Here is a 22,188-nt window from a genome sequence, read left to right as displayed (position 1 = left end):
GCTAGCCCCTTCTGGCTGCCAGCTATCTGCAGACGTTCGCATTTTCAGAGCAGGGCTGCGAAAGGAGCCTGGCAGGGACTTCCCCATTCCCAGGGTACTTTTGAAGTTTGAGATGGCAAGACAAACAAGAAGCCCCAGTATCTGTGCCTCTGTGCGAGTAGTGCCATGGGCAGATGAGGCTGAGCAACAGCTTTCAGGCTAGCCCCTTCTGGCTGCCAGCTATCTGCAGACGTTCGCTTTTTCGGGGCAGGGCTGCGAAAGGAGTCTGGCAGGGACCCCCCACATTTCCACTATTCTTTTAAAGTTTGAGGTGGCAAGACAAGCAAGCAGCCCCAGTCTCTGTGCCTCTGTGCGAGTAGTGCCATGGGCAGATGAGGCTGAACAACAGCTTTCCAGGCTAGCCCCTTCGGGCTGCCAGCTATCTGTAGACGTTCGCATTTTCGGAGCAGGGCTGCGAAAGGAGCCTGGTAGGGATTCTCCCATTCCCAGGGTACGTTTGAAGTTTGAGGTGGCAAGACAAGCAAGCAGCCCCAGTCTCTGTGCCTCTGTGCGAGTAGTGCCATGGGCAGATGAGGCTCAGCAACAGCTTTCCAGGCTACCCCCTTCTGCCTGCCAGCTATCTGCAGACGTTCGCATTCTCAGAGCAGGGCTACCGGAGGCGCCCAGCACGGACAACATAAGATACTTTTGAAGTTTGAGGTGGCAAGACAAGCAAGCAGCCCCAGTCTCTGTGCCTCTGTGCGAGCAGTGCCATGGGCAGATGAGGCTGAGCAACATCTTTACAGGCTAGCCCCTTCGGGCTGCCAGCTATCTGCAGACGTTCGCATTATCAGAGCAGGGATGCAAAAGGAGCCTGGTAGGGATTCTCCCATTCCCAGGGTACGTTTGAATTTTGAGATTGGAAGACAAGCAAGCAGCCCCAGTCTCTGTGCCTCTGTGCGAGCAGTGCCATGGGCAGATGAGGCTGAGCAACAGCTTTCCAGGCTAGCCCCTTCTGGCTGCAAGCTATCTGCAGACATTAGCATTTTCTTTGCAGGGCAGGCAAAGGGGCCTGGCAGGAACCCCCCCCATTTCCAGTCTACGATTGAAGTTTGAGGTGGCAAGACAAGCAAGCAGCCCCAGTCTCTGTGCCTCTGTGCGAGCAGTGCCATGGGCAGATGAGGCTGAGCAAAAGCTTTCCAGGCTAGCCCCTTCTGGCTGCAAGCTATTTGCAGACGTTCGCATTTTCTTAGCAGGGCAGGCAAAGGAGCCTGGCAGGAAGCCCCCCATTTCCAGTCTACGTTTGAAGTTTGAGATGGCAAGACAAGCAAGAAGCCCCAGTCTCTGTGCCTCTGTGCGAGTAGTGCCATGGGCAGATGAGGCTGAGCAACAGCTTTCCAGGCTAGCCCCTTCTGCCTGCCAGCTATCTGTAGACGTTCGCATTTTCGGAGCAGGGCTGTGAAAGGAGACTGGCAGGGACACCCCCCCCATTTCGAGTCTACGTTTGAAGTTTGAGGTGGCAAGACAAGCAAGCAGCCCCAGTCTCTGTGCCTCTGTGCGAGCAGTGCCATGGGCAGATGAGGCTGAGCAACAGCTTTCCAGGCTAGCCCCTTCTGGCTGCCAGCTATCTGCACACGTTCGCATTTTCAGAGCAGGGCTGCGAAAGAAGCCTGGCAGGGACCCCCCCATTCCCAGGGTACGTTTGAAGTTTGAGATGGCAAGACAAGCAAGCAGCCCCAGTCTCCGTGCCTCTGTGCGAGCAGTGCCATGGGCAGATGAGGCTGAGCAACAGCTTTCCAGGCTAGCCCCTTCTGCCTGCCAGCTATCTGCAGACGTTCACATTCTCAGAGAAGGGCTACCGGAGGCGCCCAGAACGGACAACATATGATACGTTTGAAGTTAGAGGGGTCAAGACAAGCAAGCAGCACCAGTCTCTGTGCCTCTGTGCGAGCAGTGCCATGGGCAATGAGGCTGAGCAACAGATTTCCAGGCTAGCCCCTTCTGGCTGCCAGCTATCTGCAGACGTTCGCATTTTCTTAGCAGGGCTACCGGAGGCGCCCAGCACGGACAACATAAGTTACGTTTGAAGTTTGCCGTGGCAAGACAAGCAAGCAGCCCCAGTCTCTGTGCCTCTGTGCGAGCAGTGCCATGGGCAGATGAGGCTGAGCAACAGCTTTCCAGGCTAGCCCCTTCTGGCTGCCAGCTATCTGCAGACGTTCGCATTATCGGAGCAGGGCTGCAAAAGGAGCCTGGTAGGGATTCTCCCATTCCCAGGGTACGTTTGAATTTTGAGATGGGAAGACAAGCAAGCAGCCCCAGTCTCTGTGCCTCTGTGCGAGCAGTGCCATGGGCAGAGGAGGCTGAGCAACAGCTTTTCAGGCTAGCCCCTTCGGGCTGCCAGCTATCTGTAGACGTTCACATTTTCGGAGCATGGCTCGAAAAGGATCCTGGCAGGGACACCCTCCTATTCCAGTCTACGTTTGAAGTTTGAGGTGGCAAGACAAGCAAGCAGCCCCAGTCTCTGTGCCTCTGTGCGAGTAGTGCCATGGGCAGATGAGGCTGAGCAACAGCTTTCCAGGCCAGCCCCTTCTGCCTGCCAGCTATCTGCAAACGTTCGCATTTTCAGAGCAGGGCTGCGAAAGGAGACTGGCAGGGACCCCCCCATTCCCAGGTTACTTTTGAAGTTTGTGAAGGCAAGACAAGCAAGCAGCCCCAGTCTCTGTGCCTCTGTGCGAGCAGTGCCATGGGCAGATGAGGCTGAGCAAAAGCTTTACAGGCTAGCTCTTTCTGGCTGCGAGCTATCTGCAGACGTTCGCATTTTCGGAGCAGGGCTGCGAAAGGATCCTGGTAGGGTTTCTCCCATTCCCAGGGTACGTTTCACGTTTGAGGTGGCAAGACAAGCAAGCAGCCCCAGTCTCTGTGGCTCTGTGCGAGCAGTGCCATGGGCAGATGAGGCTGAGCAACAGCTTTCAGGCTAGCCCCTTCTGCCTGCCAGCTATCTGTAGACGTTCGCATTTTCGGAGCAGGGCTGCGAAAGGAGCCTGGCAGGGACACCCCCCCCATTTCGAGTCTACGTTTGAAGTTTGAGGTGGCAAGACAAGCAAGCAGCCCCAGTCTCTGTGCCTCTGTGCGAGTAGTGCCATGGGCAGATGAGGCTCAGCAACAGCTTTCCAGGCTACCCTCTTCTGCCTGCCAGGTATCTGGAGACGTTCGCATTCTCAGAGCAGGGCTACCGCAGGCGCCCAGCACGGAAAACATAAGATACGTTTGAAGTTTGAGGTGGCAAGACAAGCAAGCAGCCCCAGTCTCTGTGCCTCTGTGCGAGCAGTGCCATGGGCAGATGAGGTTGAGCAACAGCTTTCCAGGCTAGCTCTTTCTGCCTGCGAGCTATCTGCAGACGTTCACATTTTCAGAGCAGGGCGGCTGGAGGCGCGGACCACGGACCACTGAAGATACGTTTGAAGTTTTAGGTGGCAAGACAAGCAAGCAGCCCCAGTCTCTGTGCCTCTGTGCGAGCAGTGCCATGGGCAGATGAGGCTGAGCAACAGCTTTCCAGGCTAGCTCTTTCTGCCTGCGAGCTATCTGCAGACGTTTGCATTTTCGGAGCAGGGCTGCCGGATGCCCCTGCACGGACCCCTAGTGCAACGTTTGAAATTTGAGGGAGCAAGACAAGCAAGCCACCCCAGTCTCTGTGCCTCTGTGCGAGCAGTGCCATGGGCAGATGAGGCTGAGCAACAGCTTTCCAGGCTAGCTCTTTCTGGCTGCGAGCTATCTGCAGACGTTCGCATTTTGGGAGCAGGGCTGCTGGAGGCCTTCTGCACGGACCCCCAAAGATACGTTTGAAGTTTGAGAGGGCAAGACAAGCAAGCAGCCCCAGTCTCTGTGTCTCTGTGCGAGCAGTGCCATGGGCAGATGAGGCTGAGCAACAGCTTTCCAGGCTAGCTCTTTCTGCCTGCGAGATATCTTCAGATGTTCGCATTTTCAGAGCAGGGCGGCTGGATGCCCCCTGCAAGGACGCACAAAATTACGTTTGAAGTTTGAGGGGGCAAAACAAGCAAGCAGCCCCAGTCTCTGTGCCTCTGTGCGAGCAGTGCCATGGGCAGATGAGGCTGAGCAACAGATTTCCAGGCTAGATCTTCCTGCCTGCGAGCTATCTGCAGACGCTCGCATTTTCAGACCAGGGCTGCCGTAGGACCCCTGCAAGAACCACCTAAGCTATGTTGGAAGTTGGAGGTGGCAAGACAAGCAAGCAGCCCCAGTCTGTGTGCCTCTGTGCGAGCAGTGCCATGGGCAGATGAGGCTGAGCAAGAGCCTTCCAAGCTAGCTCTTTCTGGCTGCGAGCTATCTGCAGACGTTAGCATTTTCAGAGCAGGGCTGCTGGACGCCCGCTACACGGACCTCCAAATGTACTTTTGAAGTTTAAGGGGGCAAGACAAGCAAGCAGCCCCAGTCTCTGTGCCTCTGTGCGAGCAGTGCCATGGGCAGATGAGGATGAGCAACAGCTTTCCAGGCTAGCTCTTTCTGGCTGCGAGCTATCTGCAGGCGATCGCATTTTCAGAGCAGGGCTGCCGCAGTCGCCCAGCACGGACCACCTAAGCTACGTTTGAAGTTTGAGGTGGCAAGACAAGCAAGCAGCCCCAGTCTGTGCGCCTCTGTGCGAGCAGTGCCATGGGCAGATGAGGCTGAGCAACAGCTTTCCAAGCTAGCTTTTTCTGGCTGTAAGCTATCTGCAGACGTTAGCATTTTCAGAGCAGGTCTGGTGGAGGCACCGACCAAGAACCCCTAAAGCTACGTTTGAAGTATGAGGGGGCAAGACAAGCAAGTAGCCCCAGTCTCTGTGCCTCTGTGCGAGCAGTGCCATGGGCAGATGAGGCTGAGCAACAGCTTTCCAGGCTAGCTCTTCCTGCCTGCGAGCTATCTGCAGACGTTCGCATTTTCAGAGCAGGCTTGCCGGACGCACTTCACACGGGCATCTAAGTAACGTTTGAAGTTTGAGGTGGAAAGACAAGCAAGCAGCCGCAGTCTCTGTGCCTCTGTGCGAGCAGTGCCATGGGCAGATGAGGCTGAGCAACAACTTTTCTGACTAGCTCTTTCTGACTGCGAGCTATCTGCAGACGCTCGCATTTTCAGACCAGGGCTGATGTAGGACCCCTGCAAGAACCACCTAAGCTACGTTTGAAGTTTGAGAGGGCAAGACAAGCAAGCAGCCCCAGTCTCTGTGCCTCTGTGCGAGCAGTGCCATGGGCAGATGAGGCTGAGCAACAGCTTTCCAGGCTAGCCCCTTCTGGCTGCAAGCTATCTGCAGACGTTAGCATTTTCAGAGCAGGGCAGGCAAAGGGGCCTGGCAGGAACCCCCCCCATTTCCAGTCTACGATTGAAGTTTGAGGTGGCAAGACAAGCAAGCAGCCCCAGTCTCTGTGCCTCTGTGCGAGCAGTGCCATGGGCAGATGAGGCTGAGCAAAAGCTTTCCAGGCTAGCCCCCTCTGGCTGCAAGCTATCTGCAGACGTTCGCATTTTCTTAGCAGGGCAGGCAAAGGAGCCTGGCAGGAACCCCCCCCATTTCCAGTCTACGTTTGAAGTTTGATGTGGCAAGACAAGCAAGCAGTCCCAGTCTCTGTGCCTCTGTGCGAGCAGTGCCATGGTCAGATGAGGCTGAGCAACACCTTTACAGGCTAGCCCCTTCTGGGTGCCAGCTATCTGCAGACATTCACATTTTCGGAGCATTGCTGGAAAAGGATCCTGGCAGGGACACCCCCCTATTCCAGTCTACGTTTGAAGTTTGAGGTGGCAAGACAAGCAAGCAGCCCCAGTCTCTGTGCCTCTGTGCGAGCAGTGCCATGGGCAGATGAGGCTGAGCAATAGATTTACAGGCTAGCCACTGCTACCTGCCAGCTATCTGCAGACTTTCGCATTTTCGGAGCAAGTCTAGGAAAGTAGCCTGGCAGGGACACCCCATTCCCAGGATACTTTTGAAGTTTGAAATCGCAAGACAAGCAAGCAGCCCCAGTCTCCGTGCCTCTGTGCGAGCAGTGCCATGGGCAGATGAGGCTGAGCAACAGCTTTTCAGGCTAGCCCCTTCTGGCTGCGAGCTATCTGCAGACGTTCGCATTTTCGGAGCAGGGCTGCGAAAGTCGCCTGGTAGGGATTCTCCCATTCCCAGGGTACGTTTGAAGTTTGAGGTGGCAAGACAAGCAAGCAGCCCCAGTCTCTGTGCCTCTGTGCGAGTAGTGCCATGGGCAGATGAGGCTCAGCAACAGCTTTCCAGGCTACCCCCTTCTGCCTGCCAGCTATCTGGAGACGTTCGCATTCTCAGAGCAGGGCTACCGGAGGCGCCCAGCACGAAAAACATAAGATACTTTTGAAGTTTGAGGTGGCAAGACAAGCAAGCAGCCCCAGTCTCTGTGCCTCTGTGCGAGCAGTGCCATGGGCAGATGAGGCTGAGCAACAGCTTTACAGGCTAGCCCCTTCGGGCTGCCAGCTATCTGCAGACGTTCGCATTATCAGAGCAGGGATGCAAAAGGAGCCTGGTAGGGATTCTCCCATTCCCAGGGTACGTTTGAATTTTGAGATTGGAAGACAAGCAAGCAGCCCCAGTCTCTGTGCCTCTGTGCGAGCAGTGCCATGGGCAGATGAGGCTGAGCAACAGCTTTCCAGGCTAGCCCCTTCTGGCTGCAAGCTATCTGCAGACATTAGCATTTTCTTTGCAGGGCAGGCAAAGGGGCCTGGCAGGAACCCCCCCCCTTTCCAGTCTACGATTGAAGTTTGAGGTGGCAAGACAAGCAAGCAGCCCCAGTCTCTGTGCCTCTGTGCGAGCAGTGCCATGGGCAGATGAGGCTGAGCAACAGCTTTCCAGGCTAGCCCCTTCTGGCTGCAAGCTATTTGCAGACGTTCGCACTTTCTTAGCAGGGCAGGCAAAGGAGCCTGGCAGGAAGCCCCCCATTTCCAGTCTACGTTTGAAGTTTGAGATGGCAAGACAAGCAAGAAGCCCCAGTCTCTGTGCCTCTGTGCGAGTAGTGCCATGGGCAGATGAGGCTGAGCAACAGCTTTCCAGGCTAGCCCCTTCTGCCTGCCAGCTATCTGTAGACGTTCGCATTTTCGGAGCAGGGCTGTGAAAGGAGACTGGCAGGGACACCCCCCCCATTTCGAGTCTACGTTTGAAGTTTGAGGTGGCAAGACAAGCAAGCAGCCCCAGTCTCTGTGCCTCTGTGCGAGCAGTGCCATGGGCAGATGAGGCTGAGCAACAGCTTTCCAGGCTAGCCCCTTCTGGCTGCCAGCTATCTGCACACGTTCGCATTTTCAGAGCAGGGCTGCGAAAGAAGCCTGGCAGGGACCCCCCCATTCCCAGGGTACGTTTGAAGTTTGAGATGGCAAGACAAGCAAGCAGCCCCAGTCTCCGTGCCTCTGTGCGAGCAGTGCCATGGGCAGATGAGGCTGAGCAACAGCTTTCCAGGCTAGCCCCTTCTGCCTGCCAGCTATCTGCAGACGTTCACATTCTCAGAGAAGGGCTACCGGAGGCGCCCAGAACGGACAACATATGATACGTTTGAAGTTAGAGGGGTCAAGACAAGCAAGCAGCACCAGTCTCTGTGCCTCTGTGCGAGCAGTGCCATGGGCAGATGAGGCTGAGCAACAGATTTCCAGGCTAGCCCCTTCTGGCTGCCAGCTATCTGCAGACGTTCGCATTTTTTTAGCAGGGCTACCGGAGGCGCCCAGCACGGACAACATAAGTTACGTTTGAAGTTTGCCGTAGCAAGACAAGCAAGCAGCCCCAGTCTCTGTGCCTCTGTGCGAGCAGTGCCATGGTCAGATGAGGCTGAGCAACACCTTTCCAGGCTAGCCCCTTCTGGCTGCCAGCTATCTGCAGACGTTCGCATTATCGGAGCAGGGCTGCAAAAGGAGCCTGGTAGGGATTCTCCCATTCCCAGGGTACGTTTGAAATTTGAGATGGGAAGACAAGCAAGCAGCGCCAGTCTCTGTGCCTCTGTGCGAGCAGTGCCATGGGCAGATGAGGCTGAGCAACAGCTTTTCAGGCTTGCCCCTTCAGGCTGCCAGCTATCTGTAGACGTTCACATTTTCGGAGCATGGCTCGAAAAGGATCCTGGCAGGGACACCCTCCTATTCCAGTCTACGTTTGAAGTTTGAGGTGGCAAGACAAGCAAGCAGCCCCAGTCTCTGTGCCTCTGTGCGAGTAGTGCCATGGGCAGATGAGGCTGAGCAACAGCTTTCCAGGCCAGCCCCTTCTGCCTGCCAGCTATCTGCAAACGTTCGCATTTTCAGAGCAGGGCTGCAAAAGGAGACTGGCAGGGACCCCCCCATTCCCAGGTTACTTTTGAAGTTTGTGAAGGCAAGACAAGCAAGCAGCCCCAGTCTCTGTGCCTCTGTGCGAGCAGTGCCATGGGCAGATGAGGCTGAGCAAAAGCTTTACAGGCTAGCTCTTTCTGGCTGCGAGCTATCTGCAGACGTTCGCATTTTCGGAGCAGGGCTGCGAAAGGATCCTGGTAGGGTTTCTCCCATTCCCAGGGTACGTTTCACGTTTGAGGTGGCAAGACAAGCAAGCAGCCCCAGTCTCTGTGCCTCTGTGCGAGCAGTGCCATGGGCAGATGAGGCTGAGCAACAGCTTTCAGGCTAGCCCCTTCTGCCTGCCAGCTATCTGTAGACGTTCGCATTTTCGGAGCAGGGCTGGGAAAGGAGCCTGGCAGGGACACCCCCCCCATTTCGAGTCTATGTTTGAAGTTTGAGGTGGCAAGACAAGCAAGCAAGCCCCAGTCTCTGTGCCTCTGTGCGAGTAGTGCCATGGGCAGATGAGGCTCAGCAACAGCTTTCCAGGCTACCCTCTTCTGCCTGCCAGGTATCTGGAGACGTTCGCATTCTCAGAGCAGGGCTACCGCAGGCGCCCAGCACGGAAAACATAAGATACGTTTGAAGTTTGAGGTGGCAAGACAAGCAAGAAGCCCCAGTCTCTGTGCCTCTGTGCGAGCAGTGCCATGGGCAGATGAGGTTGAGCAACAGCTTTCCAGGCTAGCTCTTTCTGCCTGCGAGCTATCTGCAGACGTTCACATTTTCAGAGCAGGGCGGCTGGAGGCGCGGACCACGGACCACTGAAGATACGTTTGAAGTTTTAGGTGGCAAGACAAGCAAGCAGCCCCAGGCTCTGTGCCTCTGTGCGAGCAGTGCCATGGGCAGATGAGGCTGAGCAACAGCTTTCCAGGCTAGCTCTTTCTGCCTGCGAGCTATCTGCAGACGTTTGCATTTTCGGAGCAGGGCTGCCGGATGCCCCTGCACGGACCCCTAGTGCAACGTTTGAAATTTGAGGGAGCAAGACAAGCAAGCAGCCCCGTCTCTGTGCCTCTGTGCGAGCAGTGCCATGGGCAGATGAGGCTGAGCAACAGCTTTCCAGGCTAGCTCTTTCTGGCTGCGAGCTATCTGCAGACGTTCGCATTTTGGGAGCAGGGCTGCTGGAGGCCTTCTGCACGGACCCCCAAAGATACGTTTGAAGTTTGAGAGGGCAAGACAAGCAAGCAGCCCCAGTCTCTGTGTCTCTGTGCGAGCAGTGCCATGGGCAGATGAGGCTGAGCAACAGCTTTCCAGGCTAGCTCTTTCTGCCTGCGAGATATCTTCAGATGTTCGCATTTTCAGAGCAGGGCGGCTGGATGCCCCCTGCAAGGACGCACAAAATTACGTTTGAAGTTTGAGGGGGCAAAACAAGCAAGCAGCCCCAGTCTCTGTGCCTCTGTGCGAGCAGTGCCATGGGCAGATGAGGCTGAGCAACAGATTTCCAGGCTAGATCTTCCTGCCTGCGAGCTATCTGCAGACGCTCGCATTTTCAGACCAGGGCTGCCGTAGGACCCCTGCAAGAACCACCTAAGCTATGTTGGAAGTTGGAGGTGGCAAGACAAGCAAGCAGCCCCAGTCTGTGTGCCTCTGTGCGAGCAGTGCCATGGGCAGATGAGGCTGAGCAAGAGCCTTCCAAGCTAGCTCTTTCTGGCTGCGAGCTATCTGCAGACGTTAGCATTTTCAGAGCAGGGCTGCTGGAGGCCCGCTACACGGACCACCAAATGTACTTTTGAAGTTTAAGGGGGCAAGACAAGCAAGCAGCCCCAGTCTCTGTGCCTCTGTGCGAGCAGTGCCATGGGCAGATGAGGATGAGCAACAACTTTCCAGGCTAGCTCTTTCTGGCTGCGAGCTATCTGCAGGCGATCGCATTTTCAGAGCAGGGCTGCCGCAGTCGCCCAGCACGGACCACCTAAGCTACGTTTGAAGTTTGAGGTGGCAAGACAAGCAAGCAGCCCCAGTCTGTGTGCCTCTGTGCGAGCAGTGCCATGGGCAGATGAGGCTGAGCAACAGCTTTCCAAGCTAGCTTCTTCTGGCTGTAAGCTATCTGCAGACGTTAGCATTTTCAGAGCAGGTCTGGTGGAGGCACCGACCAAGAACCCCTAAAGCTACGTTTGAAGTATGAGGGGGCAAGACAAGCAAGTAGCCCCAGTCTCTGTGCCTCTGTGCGAGCAGTGCCATGGGCAGATGAGGCTGAGCAACAGCTTTCCAGGCTAGCTCTTCCTGCCTGCGAGCTATCTGCAGACGTTCGCATTTTCAGAGCAGGCTTGCCGGACGCACTTCACACGGGCATCTAAGTAACGTTTGAAGTTTGAGGTGGAAAGACAAGCAAGCAGCCGCAGTCTCTGTGCCTCTGTGCGAGCTATGCCATGGGCAGATGAGGCTGAGCAACAGCTTTTCTGACTAGCTCTTTCTGACTGCGAGCTATCTGCAGACGCTCGCATTTTCAGACCAGGGCTGATGTAGGACCCCTGCAAGAACCACCTAAGCTACGTTTGAAGTTTGAGAGGGCAAGACAAGCAAGCAGCCCCAGTCTCTGTGCCTCTGTGCGAGCAGTGCCATGGGCAGATGAGGCTGAGCAACAGCTTTCCAGGCTAGCCCCTTCTGGCTGCAAGCTATCTGCAGACGTTAGCATTTTCAGAGCAGGGCAGGCAAAGGGGCCTGGCAGGAACCCCCCCCATTTCCAGTCTACGATTGAAGTTTGAGGTGGCAAGACAAGCAAGCAGCCCCAGTCTCTGTGCCTCTGTGCGAGCAGTGCCATGGGCAGATGAGGCTGAGCAAAAGCTTTCCAGGCTAGCCCCCTCTGGCTGCAAGCTATCTGCAGACGTTCGCATTTTCTTAGCAGGGCAGGCAAAGGAGCCTGGCAGGAACCCCCCCCATTTCCAGTCTACGTTTGAAGTTTGATGTGGCAAGACAAGCAAGCAGTCCCAGTCTCTGTGCCTCTGTGCGAGCAGTGCCATGGTCAGATGAGGCTGAGCAACACCTTTCCAGGCTAGCCCCTTCTGGCTGCCAGCTATCTGCAGACATTCACATTTTCGGAGCATTGCTGGAAAAGGATCCTGGCAGGGACACCCCCCTATTCCAGTCTACGTTTGAAGTTTGAGGTGGCAAGACAAGCAAGCAGCCCCAGTCTCTGTGCCTCTGTGCGAGCAGTGCCATGGGCAGATGAGGCTGAGCAATAGATTTACAGGCTAGCCACTGCTACCTGCCAGCTATCTGCAGACTTTCGCATTTTCGGAGCAAGTCTAGGAAAGTAGCCTGGCAGGGACACCCCATTCCCAGGATACTTTTGAAGTTTGAAATCGCAAGACAAGCAAGCAGCCCCAGTCTCCGTGCCTCTGTGCGAGCAGTGCCATGGGCAGATGAGGCTGAGCAACAGCTTTTCAGGCTCGCCCCTTCTGGCTGCGAGCTATCTGCAGACGTTCGCATTTTCGGAGCAGGGCTGCGAAAGTCGCCTGGTAGGGATTCTCCTATTCCCAGGGTACGTTTGAAGTTTGAGGTGGCAAGACAAGCAAGCAGCCCCAGTCTCTGTGCCTCTGTGCGAGTAGTGCCATGGGCAGATGAGGATCAGCAACAGCTTTCCAGGCTACCCCCTTCTGCCTGCCAGCTATCTGGAGACGTTCGCATTCTCAGAGCAGGGCTACCGGAGGCGCCCAGCACGAAAAACATAAGATACTTTTGAAGTTTGAGGTGGCAAGACAAGCAAGCAGCCCCAGTCTCTGTGCCTCTGTGCGAGCAGTGCCATGGGCAGATGAGGCTGAGCAACAGCTTTACAGGCTAGCCCCTTCGGGCTGCCAGCTATCTGCAGACGTTCGCATTATCAGAGCAGGGATGCAAAAGGAGCCTGGTAGGGATTCTCCCATTCCCAGGGTACGTTTGAATTTTGAGATTGGAAGACAAGCAAGCAGCCCCAGTCTCTGTGCCTCTGTGCGAGCAGTGCCATGGGCAGATGAGGCTGAGCAACAGCTTTCCAGGCTAGCCCCTTCTGGCTGCAAGCTATCTGCAGACATTAGCATTTTCTTTGCAGGGCAGGCAAAGGGGCCTGGCAGGAACCCCCCCCATTTCCAGTCTACGATTGAAGTTTTAGGTGGCAAGACAAGAAGCAGCCCCAGTCTCTGTGCCTCTGTGCGAGCAGTGCCATGGGCAGATGAGGCTGAGCAACAGCTTTCCAGGCTAGCCCCTTCTGGCTGCAAGCTATTTGCAGACGTTCGCATTTTCTTAGCAGGGCAGGCAAAGGAGCCTGGCAGGAAGCCCCCCATTTCCAGTCTACGTTTGAAGTTTGAGATGGCAAGACAAGCAAGAAGCCCCAGTCTCTGTGCCTCTGTGCGAGTAGTGCCATGGGCAGATGAGGCTGAGCAACAGCTTTTCAGGCTAGCCCCTTCTGCCTGCCAGCTATCTGTAGACGTTCGCATTTTCGGAGCAGGGCTGTGAAAGGAGACTGGCAGGGACACCCCCCCCATTTCGAGTCTACGTTTGAAGTTTGAGGTGGCAAGACAAGCAAGCAGCCCCAGTCTCTGTGCCTCTGTGCGAGCAGTGCCATGGGCAGATGAGGCTGAGCAACAGCTTTCCAGGCTAGCCCCTTCTGGCTGCCAGCTATCTGCACACGTTCGCATTTTCAGAGCAGGGCTGCGAAAGAAGCCTGGCAGGGACCCCCCCATTCCCAGGGTACGTTTGAAGTTTGAGATGGCAAGACAAGCAAGCAGCCCCAGTCTCCGTGCCTCTGTGCGAGCAGTGCCATGGGCAGATGAGGCTGAGCAACAGCTTTCCAGGCTAGCCCCTTCTGCCTGCCAGCTATCTGCAGACGTTCACATTCTCAGAGAAGGGCTACCGGAGGCGCCCAGAACGGACAACATATGATACGTTTGAAGTTAGAGGGGTCAAGACAAGCAAGCAGCACCAGTCTCTGTGCCTCTGTGCGAGCAGTGCCATGGGCAGATGAGGCTGAGCAACAGATTTCCAGGCTAGCCCCTTCTGGCTGCCAGCTATCTGCAGACGTTCGCATTTTTTTAGCAGGGCTACCGGAGGCGCCCAGCACGGACAACATAAGTTACGTTTGAAGTTTGCCGTAGCAAGACAAGCAAGCAGCCCCAGTCTCTGTGCCTCTGTGCGAGCAGTGCCATGGTCAGATGAGGCTGAGCAACACCTTTCCAGGCTAGCCCCTTCTGGCTGCCAGCTATCTGCAGACGTTCGCATTATCGGAGCAGGGCTGCAAAAGGAGCCTGGTAGGGATTCTCCCATTCCCAGGGTACGTTTGAATTTTGAGATGGGAAGACAAGCAAGCAGCGCCAGTCTCTGTGCCTCTGTGCGAGCAGTGCCATGGGCAGATGAGGCTGAGCAACAGCTTTTCAGGCTTGCCCCTTCAGGCTGCCAGCTATCTGTAGACGTTCACATTTTCGGAGCATGGCTCGAAAAGGATCCTGGCAGGGACACCCTCCTATTCCAGTCTACGTTTGAAGTTTGAGGTGGCAAGACAAGCAAGCAGCCCCAGTCTCTGTGCCTCTGTGCGAGTAGTGCCATGGGCAGATGAGGCTGAGCAACAGCTTTCCAGGCCAGCCCCTTCTGCCTGCCAGCTATCTGCAAACGTTCGCATTTTCAGAGCAGGGCTGCAAAAGGAGACTGGCAGGGACCCCCCCATTCCCAGGTTACTTTTGAAGTTTGTGAAGGCAAGACAAGCAAGCAGCCCCAGTCTCTGTGCCTCTGTGCGAGCAGTGCCATGGGCAGATGAGGCTGAGCAAAAGCTTTACAGGCTAGCTCTTTCTGGCTGCGAGCTATCTGCAGACGTTCGCATTTTCGGAGCAGGGCTGCGAAAGGATCCTGGTAGGGTTTCTCCCATTCCCAGGGTACGTTTCACGTTTGAGGTGGCAAGACAAGCAAGCAGCCCCAGTCTCTGTGCCTCTGTGCGAGCAGTGCCATGGGCAGATGAGGCTGAGCAACAGCTTTCAGGCTAGCCCCTTCTGCCTGCCAGCTATCTGTAGACGTTCGCATTTTCGGAGCAGGGCTGGGAAAGGAGCCTGGCAGGGACACCCCCCCCATTTCGAGTCTACGTTTGAAGTTTGAGGTGGCAAGACAAGCAAGCAAGCCCCAGTCTCTGTGCCTCTGTGCGAGTAGTGCCATGGGCAGATGAGGCTCAGCAACAGCTTTCCAGGCTACCCTCTTCTGCCTGCCAGGTATCTGGAGACGTTCGCATTCTCAGAGCAGGGCTACCGCAGGCGCCCAGCACGGAAAACATAAGATACGTTTGAAGTTTGAGGTGGCAAGACAAGCAAGCAGCCCCAGTCTCTGTGCCTCTGTGCGAGCAGTGCCATGGGCAGATGAGGTTGAGCAACAGCTTTCCAGGCTAGCTCTTTCTGCCTGCGAGCTATCTGCAGACGTTCACATTTTCAGAGCAGGGCGGCTGGAGGCGCGGACCACGGACCACTGAAGATACGTTTGAAGTTTTAGGCGGCAAGACAAGCAAGCAGCCCCAGTCTCTGTGCCTCTGTGCGAGCAGTGCCATGGGCGGATGAGGCTGAGCAACAGCTTTCCAGGCTAGCTCTTTCTGCCTGCGAGCTATCTGCAGACGTTTGCATTTTCGGAGCAGGGCTGCCGGATGCCCCTGCACGGACCCCTAGTGCAACGTTTGAAATTTGAGGGAGCAAGACAAGCAAGCAGCCCCGTCTCTGTGCCTCTGTGCGAGCAGTGCCATGGGCAGATGAGGCTGAGCAACAGCTTTCCAGGCTAGCTCTTTCTGGCTGCGAGCTATCTGCAGACGTTCGCATTTTGGGAGCAGGGCTGCTGGAGGCCTTCTGCACGGACCCCCAAAGATACGTTTGAAGTTTGAGAGGGCAAGACAAGCAAGCAGCCCCAGTCTCTGTGTCTCTGTGCGAGCAGTGCCATGGGCAGATGAGGCTGAGCAACAGCTTTCCAGGCTAGCTCTTTCTGCCTGCGAGATATCTTCAGATGTTCGCATTTTCAGAGCAGGGCGGCTGGATGCCCCCTGCAAGGACGCACAAAATTACGTTTGAAGTTTGAGGGGGCAAAACAAGCAAGCAGCCCCAGTCTCTGTGCCTCTGTGCGAGCAGTGCCATGGGCAGATGAGGCTGAGCAACAGATTTCCAGGCTAGATCTTCCTGCCTGCGAGCTATCTGCAGACGCTCGCATTTTCAGACCAGGGCTGCCGTAGGACCCCTGCAAGAACCACCTAAGCTATGTTGGAAGTTGGAGGTGGCAAGACAAGCAAGCAGCCCCAGTCTGTGTGCCTCTGTGCGAGCAGTGCCATGGGCAGATGAGGCTGAGCAAGAGCCTTCCAAGCTAGCTCTTTCTGGCTGCGAGCTATCTGCAGACGTTAGCATTTTCAGAGCAGGGCTGCTGGAGGCCCGCTACACGGACCTCCAAATGTACTTTTGAAGTTTAAGGGGGCAAGACAAGCAAGCAGCCCCAGTCTCTGTGCCTCTGTGCGAGCAGTGCCATGGGCAGATGAGGATGAGCAACAGCTTTCCAGGCTAGCTCTTTCTGGCTGCGAGCTATCTGCAGGCGATCGCATTTTCAGAGCAGGGCTGCCGCAGTCGCCCAGCACGGACCACCTAAGCTACGTTTGAAGTTTGAGGTGGCAAGAGAAGCAAGCAGCCCCAGTCTCTGTGCCTCTGTGCGAGCAGTGCCATGGGCAGATGAGGCTGAGCAACAGCTTTCCAAGCTAGCTTCTTCTGGCTGTAAGCTATCTGCAGACGTTAGCATTTTCAGAGCAGGTCTGGTGGAGGCACCGACCAAGAACCCCTAAAGCTACGTTTGAAGTATGAGGGGGCAAGACAAGCAAGTAGCCCCAGTCTCTGTGCCTCTGTGCGAGCAGTGCCATGGGCAGATGAGGCTGAGCAACAGCTTTCCAGGCTAGCTCTTCCTGCCTGCGAGCTATCTGCAGACGTTCGCATTTTCAGAGCAGGCTTGCCGGACGCACTTCACACGGGCATCTAAGTAACGTTTGAAGTTTGAGGTGGAAAGACAAGCAAGCAGCCGCAGTCTCTGTGCCTCTGTGCGAGCAGTGCCATGGGCAGATGATGCTGAGCAACAGCTTTTCTGACTAGCTCTTTCTGACTGCGAGCTATCTGCAGACGCTCGCATTTTCAGACCAGGGCTCATGTAGGACCCCTGCAAGAACCACCTAAGCTACGTTTGAAGTTTGAGAGGGCAAGACAAGCAAGCAGCCCCAGTCTCTGTGCCTGTGTGCGAGCAGTGCCATGGGCAGATGAGGCTGAGCAACAGCTTTCCAGGCTAGCCCCTTCTGGCTGCAAGCTATCTGCAGACGTTAGCATTTTCAGAGCAGGGCAGGCAAAGGGGCCTGGCAGGAACCCCCCCCATTTCCAGTCTACGATTGAAGTTTGAGGTGGCAAGACAAGCAAGCAGCCCCAGTCTCTGTGCCTCTGTGCGAGCAGTGCCATGGGCAGATGAGGCTGAGCAAAAGCTTTCCAGGCTAGCCCCTTCTGGCTGCAAGCTATCTGCAGACGTTCGCATTTTCTTAGCAGGGCAGGCAAAGGAGCCTGGCAGGAACCCCCCCCATTTCCAGTCTACGTTTGAAGTTTGATGTGGCAAGACAAGCAAGCAGTCCCAGTCTCTGTGCCTCTGTGCGAGCAGTGCCATGGTCAGGTGAGGCTGAGCAACACCTTTCCAGGCTAGCCCCTTCTGGCTGCCAGCTATCTGCAGACGTTCACATTTTCGGAGCATGGCTGGAAAAGGATCCTGGCAGGGACACCCCCCTATTCCAGTCTACGTTTGAAGTTTGAGGTGGCAAGACAAGCAAGCAGCCCCAGTCTCTGTGCCTCTGTGCGAGCAGTGCCATGGGCAGATGAGGCTGAGCAATAGATTTACAGGCTAGCCACTGCTACCTGTCAGCTATCTGCAGACTTTCGCATTTTCGGAGCAAGTCTAGGAAAGTAGCCTGGCAGGGACACCCCATTCCCAGGATACTTTTGAAGTTTGAAATCGCAAGACAAGCAAGCAGCCCCAGTCTCCGTGCCTCTGTGCGAGCAGTGCCATGGGCAGATGAGGCTGAGCAACAGCTTTCCAGGCTAGCCCCTTCTGCCTGCCAGCTATCTGCAGACGTTCACATTCTCAGAGCAGGGCTACCGGAGGCGCCCAGAACGGACAACATATGATACGTTTGAAGTTAGAGGGGTCAAGACAAGCAAGCAGCCACAGTCTCTGTGCCTCTGTGCGAGCAGTTCCATGGGCAGATGAGGCTGAGCAACAGATTTCCAGGCTAGCCCCTTCTGGCTGCCAGCTATCTGCAGACGTTCGCATTTTCTTAGCAGGGCTACCGGAGGCGCCCAGCACGGACTACATAATTTCCGTTTGAAGTTTGCCGTGGCAAGACAAGCAAGCAGCCCCAGTCTCTGTGCCTCTGTGCGAGTAGTGCCATGGGCAGATGAGGCTCAGCAACAGCTTTCCAGGCTACCCCCTTCTGCCTGTCAGCTATCTGGAGACGTTCGCATTCTCAGAGCAGGGCTACCGCAGGCGCCAAGCACGAAAAACATAAGATCGTTTGAAGTTAGAGGTGGCAAGACAAGCAAGCAGCCCCAGTCTCTGTGCCTCTGTGCGAGCAGTGCCATGGGCAGATGAGGCTGAGCAACAGCTTTCCAGGCTAGCCCCTTCGGGCTGCCAGCTATCTGCAGACGTTCGCATTATCAGAGCAGGGATGCAAAAGGAGCCTGGTAGGGATTCTCCCATTCCCAGGGTACGTTTGAATTTTGAGATTGGAAGACAAGCAAGCAGCCCCAGTCTCTGTGCCTCTGTGCGAGCAGTGCCATGGGCAGATGAGGCTGAGCAACAGCTTTCCAGGCTAGCCCCTTCTGGCTGCAAGCTGTCTGCAGACATCAGCATTTTCTTTGCAGGGCAGGCAAAGGGGCCTGGCAGGAACCCCCCCCATTTCCAGTCTTCGATTGAAGTTTGAGGTGGCAAGACAAGCAAGCAGCCCCAGTCTCTGTGCCTCTGTGCGAGCAGTGCCATGGGCAGATGAGGCTGAGCAAAAGCTTTCCAGGCTAGCCCCTTCTGGCTGCAAGCTATTTGCAGACGTTCGCATTTTCTTAGCAGGGCAGGCAAAGGAACCTGGCAGGAAGCCCCCCATTTCCAGTCTACGTTTGAAGTTTGAGATGGCAAGACAAGCAAGAAGCCCCAGTCTCTGTGCCTCTGTGCGAGTAGTGCCATGGGCAGATGAGGCTGAGCAACAGCTTTCCAGGCTAGCCCCTTCTGCCTGCCAGCTATATGTAGACGTTCGCATTTTCGGAGCAGGGCTGTGAAAGGAGACTGGCAGGGACACCCCCCCCATTTCGAGTCTACGTTTGAAGTTTGAGGTGGCAAGACAAGCAAGCAGCCCCAGTCTCTGTGCCTCTGTGCGAGCAGTGCCATGGGCAGATGAGGCTGAGCAACAGCTTTCCAGGCTAGCCCCTTCTGACTGCAAGCTATTTGCAGACGTTCGCATTTTCTTAGTAGGTCAGGCAAAGGAGCCTGACAGGAAGCCCCCCATTTCCAGTCTACGTTTGAAGTTTGAGTTGGCAAGACAAGCAAGCAGCCCCAGTCTCTGTGCATCTGTGCGAGTAGTGCCATGGGCAGATGAGGCTGAGCAACAGCTTTCCAGGCTAGCCCCTTCTGCCTGCCAGCTATCTGTAGACGTTAGCATTTTCGGAGCAGGACTGTGAAAGGAGACTGGCAGGGACACCCCCCCCAATTCGAGTCTACGTTTGAAGTTTGAGATGGCAAGACAAGCAAGCAGCCCCAGTCTCTGTGCCTCTGTGCGAGCAGTGCCATGGGCAGATGAGGCTGAGCAACAGCTTTCCAGGCTAGACCCTTCTGGCTGCCAGCTATCTGCACACGTTCGCATTTTCAGAGCAGGGCTGCGAAAGAAGCCTGGCAGGGACCACCCCATTCCCAGGGTACGTTTGAAGTTTAAGATGGCAAGACAAGCAAGCAGCCCCAGTCTCCGTGCCTCTGTGCGAGCAATGCCATGGGCAGATGAGGCTGAGCAACAGCTTTCCAGGCTAGCCCCTTCTGCCTGCCAGCTATCTGCAGACGTTCACATTCTCAGAGAAGGGCTACCGGAGGCGCCCAGAACGGACAACATATGATACGTTTGAAGTTAGAGGGGTCAAGACAAGCAAGCAGCACCAGTCTCTGTGCCTCTGTGCGAGCAGTGCCATGGGCAGATGAGGCTGAGCAACAGATTTCCAGGCTAGCCCCTTCTGGCTGCCAGCTATCTGCAGACGTTCGCATTTTCTTAGCAGGGCTACCGGAGGCGCCCAGCACGGACAACATAAGTTACGTTTGAAGTTTGCCGTAGCAAGACAAGCAAGCAGCCCCAGTCTCTGTGCCTCTGTGCGAGCAGTGCCATGGGCAGATGAGGCTGAGCAACAGCTTTCCAGGCTAGCCCCTTCTGGCTGCCAGCTATCTGCAGACGTTCGCATTATCGGAGCAGGGCTGCAAAAGGAGCCTGGTAGGGATTCTCCCATTCCCAGGGTACGTTTGAATTTTGAGATGGGAAGACAAGAAAGCAGCGCCAGTCTCTGTGCCTCTGTGCGAGCAGTGCCATGGGCAGATGAGGCTGAGCAACAGCTTTTCAGGCTAGCCCCTTCGGGCTGCCAGCTATCTGTAGACGTTCACATTTTCGGAGCATGGCTCGAAAAGGATCCTGGCAGGGACACCCTCCTATTCCAGTCTACGTTTGAAGTTTGAGGTGGCAAGACAAGCAAGCAGCCCCAGTCTCTGTGCCTCTGTGCGAGTAGTGCCATGGGCAGATGAGGCTGAGCAACAGCTTTCCAGGCCAGCCCCTTCTGCCTGCCAGCTATCTGCAAACGTTCGCATTTTCAGAGCAGGGCTGCGAAAGGAGACTGGCAGGGAACCCCCATTCCCAGGTTACTTTTGAAGTTTGTGAAGGCAAGACAAGCAAGCAGCCCCAGTCTCTGTGCCTCTGTGCGAGCAGTGCCATGGGCAGATGAGGCTGAGCAAAAGCTTTACAGGCTAGCTCTTTCTGGCTGCGAGCTATCTGCAGACGTTCGCATTTTCGGAGCAGGGCTGCGAAAGGATCCTGGTAGGGTTTCTCCCATTCCCAGGGTACGTTTCACGTTTGAGGTGGGAAGACAAGCAAGCAGCCCCAGTCTCTGTGCCTCTGTGCGAGCAGTGCCATGGGCAGATGAGGCTGAGCAACAGCTTTCAGGCTAGCCCCTTCTGCCTGCCAGCTATCTGTAGACGTTCGCATTTTCGGAGCAGGGCTGCGAAAGGAGCCTGGCAGGGACACCCCCCCCATTTCGAGTCTACGTTTGAAGTTTGAGGTGGCAAGACAAGCAAGCAGCCCCAGTCTCTGTGCCTCTGTGCGAGTAGTGCCATGGGCAGATGAGGCTCAGCAACAGCTTTCCAGGCTACCCTCTTCTGCCTGCCAGGTATCTGGAGACGTTCGCATTCTCAGAGCAGGGCTACCGCAGGCGCCCAGCACGGAAAACAGAAGATACGTTTGAAGTTTGAGGTGGCAAGACAAGCAAGCAGCCCCAGTCTCTGTGCCTCTGTGCGAGCAGTGCCATGGGCAGATGAGGTTGAGCAACAGCTTTCCAGGCTAGCTCTTTCTGCCTGCGAGCTATCTGCAGACGTTCACATTTTCAGAGCAGGGCGGCTGGAGGCGCGGACCACGGACCACTGAAGATACGTTTGAAGTTTTAGGTGGCAAGACAAGCAAGCAGCCCCAGTCTCTGTGCCTCTGTGCGAGCAGTGCCATGGGCAGATGAGACTGAGCAACAGCTTTCCAGACTAGCTCTTTCTGCCTGCGAGCTATCTGCAGACGTTTGCATTTTCGGAGCAGGGCTGCCGGATGCCCCTGCACGGACCCCCAGTGCAACGTTTGAAGTTTGAGGGGGCAAGACAAGCAAGCAGCCCCAGTCTCTGTGCCTCTGTGCGAGCAGTGCCATGGGCAGATGAGGTTGAGCAACAGCTTTCCAGGCTAGCTCTTTCTGCCTGCGAGCTATCTGCAGACGTTCGCATTTTGGGAGTAGGGCTGCTGGAGGCCTTCTGCACGGACCCCCAAAGATACGTTTGAAGTTTGAGAGGGCAAGACAAGCAAGCAGCCCCAGTCTCTGTGCCTCTGTGCGAGCAGTGCCATGGGCAGATGAGGCTGAGCAACAGATTTCCAGGCTAGATCTTCCTGCCTGCGAGCTATCTGCAGACGCTCGCATTTTCAGACCAGGGCTGCCGTAGGACCCCTGCAAGAACCACCTAAGCTATGTTGGAAGTTGGAGGTGGCAAGACAAGCAAGCAGCCCCAGTCTGTGTGCCTCTGTGCGAGCAGTGCCATGGGCAGATGAGGCTGAGCAAGAGCCTTCCAAGCTAGCTCTTTCTGGCTGCGAGCTATCTGCAGACGTTCGCATTTTCAGAGCAGGGCTGCTGGAGGCCCTCTACACGGACCTCCAAATGTACTTTTGAAGTTTAAGGGGGCAAGACAAGCAAGCAGCCCCAGTCTCTGTGCCTCTGTGCGAGCAGTGCCATGGGCAGATGAGGATGAGCAACAGCTTTCCAGGCTAGCTCTTTCTGCCTGCGAGCTATCTGCAGGCGATCACATTTTCAGAGCAGGGCTGCCGCAGTCGCCCAGCACGGACCACCTAAGCTACGTTTGAAGTTTGAGGTGGCAAGAGAAGCAAGCAGCCCCAGTCTCTGTGCCTCTGTGTGAGCAGTGCCATGGGCAGATGAGGCTGAGCAACAGCTTTCCAAGCTAGCTTCTTCTGGCTGTAAGCTATCTGCAGACGTTAGCATTTTCAGAGCAGGTCTGGTGGAGGCACCGACCAAGAACCCCTAAAGCTACGTTTGAAGTATGAGGGGGCAAGACAAGCAAGTAGCCCCAGTCTCTGTGCCTCTGTGCGAGCAGTGCCATGGGCAG

The sequence above is a fragment of the Opisthocomus hoazin genome, chromosome 15 (assembly GCF_030867145.1).
Source record: "Opisthocomus hoazin isolate bOpiHoa1 chromosome 15, bOpiHoa1.hap1, whole genome shotgun sequence".
Taxonomy (NCBI): Eukaryota; Metazoa; Chordata; class Aves; order Opisthocomiformes; family Opisthocomidae; genus Opisthocomus; species Opisthocomus hoazin.
This window is presented reverse-complemented; position numbering follows the sequence as displayed.